This window comes from Saccostrea cucullata, unplaced genomic scaffold (genome assembly GCF_032062105.1).
Source record: "Saccostrea cucullata isolate Sc308-1 unplaced genomic scaffold, CSIRO_AGI_Scuc_v1 ctg15541, whole genome shotgun sequence".
Classification (NCBI taxonomy): domain Eukaryota; kingdom Metazoa; phylum Mollusca; class Bivalvia; order Ostreida; family Ostreidae; genus Saccostrea; species Saccostrea cuccullata.
In genome coordinates this window covers 1-3,307 of record NW_026918336.1, presented here as the reverse complement: position 1 = coordinate 3,307, position 3,307 = coordinate 1, and positions in this window count along the sequence as shown.

The window sequence follows — 3,307 nt, the reverse complement described above, 5'->3', positions numbered from 1 at the left end:
TTTCTTGAAATTTCGGAACTAACCTAATATTTTTTGCTGCGTCAAATTCATTCTTGACAAATGACGGTTCTGGTTGGTGCTGTAATCTTAATTTCTCTAACTCAAAGTGCTCTTGTCTTTCTAATTTGTCTAATTCAAATTTTCGTTCACGCTCTCGTTCTTCTCTTTCTAATTTGTCTAATTCAAATTTTCGTTCACGCTCTCGTTCTTCTCTTTCTAATTTTTCTCTTTCAAATCGCATTTTCTCTAACTCTAATTGAAACTGATATTCTGCCATTTTATAAGAGCCTAACTCTGATTTAACTGTATATTCTGGAAGATCGTATTTTTCAAAGATGTTTTCTTCTACTAGTTTGTTTGCAACCTTAATTCTAATGTCTTGCTTTCTCTGAGAGGATTTAACATCTAACCCAAAATGCAAACCTAATGCGATCAAGTCATCCTTTTTTAACGTATCAAAAACCTGAACACTTGGTGAACTAAGAAAGTCAGTGACCGAAAATACCATGTTGATTTTTGCTGGCTTATAATCAAATTTAACGGTTCAATAAACAAAATTCTGACAATAAACTGCAAAAGTTCAAGAAATTCTTTATCCCGGACGAGCCCCCAATTTTGTTATGGGTCAGAATTACCCGAAATGCCAGCAAAGATCAATAACACAATTTAAACTTAACAATAATTTATTTACAGTAATATATAATAAATATATCAAACATAAAGTACAAACTTAGCAAGAATCTAAAAATACATACATCAGAGTGTCCGTTGCTGCACACAATGTCCCAGTGAAAATATATCCCATTTATATCTCAATAGTGCTTATACGACAAAGTATTGTATATGCATCGAATTGACAGGGTATTTATATAGTATCATAAATCTAGAATATTCTAGAAATTATTAAAACATGATATTACTGGAACAATCTGGACATACATAAAATTTAAGAATGTTCTAGATCAAATGACCGAACATGTTGACCACTCTGGAATGTTCAAGAAACTTAATGTTACTAATTATATACATAATGAAACAATACACATCTCACAACAATTTTCATTTATAATTTTTATGATAGTGTCGGGCTATAACACTGTCGGACCATAACGTGGTCGGACTTGACAAAGTCGCACTACCGTATATCATTACTAACTATTATAACTAACAAGGATGGTAAATATAGAAATTTTACACATTCAATTATAAATATGAATTCAGTACGAATTTGCCAAAGTACGAATTAAGAGGATACGCAGTAGGACATCCGGAAAATATTCAAAAAGACAGTATAACACAACCCTCAGGACTCAACACCAAGATTTAATTAAAAAAATACTCTTTAAAGAAAACATTTCGGCATGTCAGAGTACTAGCATGATTGAAAAGACATAATTTGTCAAAATGCATATTTGGTGCATCAAAAGTTGTACCGTATAAGATTTGCATCTTGCCTTGGAATGGTTTCATGCTCTGGACTATATCATGACCACATGTGAAAATACAAAAAGTTTGTAAATGCTGGGGTTTTGTAACATGATAAATTTATAAAATGTATTTTGGTGAAAATTATTGTGACACAATTAACTATTGATAGGAAATGAAACACTTACTGTTTACAATATATAAATTTTTTTCATATAGTGATATACCGTATGTTTTCATTTAAGGGGTCCTGACACTCTGCTATAAATTTCACCTTAGAAAGTTTTTAATTTGTAATATTGATTTTCATAAACAACAATATCATTAGAGCCACATGAAAAATAGTTTGAAGTATGAAGCGCTGCTTATTTTTCAGAAATGATTTTTATGTGCAGATCATGAATGAAGAAATTGAACACAGAGAATAGAAAGAGTGACGATTTATTACCACAACATTAAATATAATATATGAGGTATATGAAAATAATACTTACTATGATACCTAATTAAGTCATGTTAGAAAACATCATGGAGCGATGTTTCCTAAGTCGGAAAATCACAATATTGTATGTGATTGTAAGAAAAAATATATCTGTGATTAGGAGTTATCTTTCTTCTAAATATATTTCTTCATGTGAAAAAAGCCACTCTAATTAAAATACTCTATTAAGTACTTGAAATATTAAACCATTTTTAAAATGGCACTTAAAAAGATACAACTTATTCAATTTATAAGGCATTTGATGTTGGAGTTAAATGTTTTATTGATAAATATAATAAAACAATTACAAAGAAATTTGCAAAAGAAATAGAAAGTAATGTTTCCATCATATGTTTGATCTCATTAAATTGACTACTCAGAGGTCTCAGAAAACTGAGTAGTATTACTATTTTGTGCTTTGAAAGTTTTCTGTCGTATCAGAGAATCGCTATACCCGGCATCTTAGCAACCGTGCAATAAACGGTTGAAATCATAAGTAAGTATATCATTACTATATGACACCCCATTTACCAAAATAAATAATTGAATAATTGTTGAATCAACTGTTTTTTAACATATAACCAACGTTGATTATCAATGTTGATTCAATGTTAAGACTTCAACGTTGATACAAATTTTCAAAATCTAACATAAAATCAATGTTGAATCAGCATAGAAAAACAACGTTGATTCAAAGTTTATTCAATGTTGTATGCCTGCTGGGAGGAAACTGATTGAGAAAACTGCGAGTAGTATTACTATTTTGTACTTTGAAAGTTGTCTGTCTTATCAGAGGGTCGCTATCCCTTCAACAGTTATGAAGGCATCTTAGCAACCGTGCAATAAACAGTTGAAATTTTAAGTAAGTATATTATTACTATATGACACCCCCTTTCCAAAATAAATAATTGAATGAATGTTGAATCAACTGTTTTTCAACATATAATCAACGTTGATTATCAATGTTGATTCAATGTTAAGACTTCAACGTTGATACAAATTTTCAAAATCTAACATAAAATCAATGTTGAATCAGCATAGAAAAACAACGTTGATTCAAAGTTTATTCAATGTTGTGTGCCTGCTGAGTTATGTCTAAATATAAACCTTTGAGTTTAAATTTTTTAAAGCAGAATCTGAGGTGTTACAGGTTCTTGGTTTCCATTACATTCATTTTAGCTCACCTTAGCTGAAAGCTTAAGTAAGTTTTTCAGACCACCCGTTGTCCGTCCGTCCGTCAATCTGTCCGTCCATCCGTCCATCTGTAAACTTTCCACATTTTCAACTTCTCCTCAAGAACCACTGGGCCAATTTTAACCAAACTTAGTAAAAAGCATCCTTGGGTAAAGAGGAATTTAAATTGTTAAAATAAAGGACGAGGTTTCCTTCCATGGGGAGATA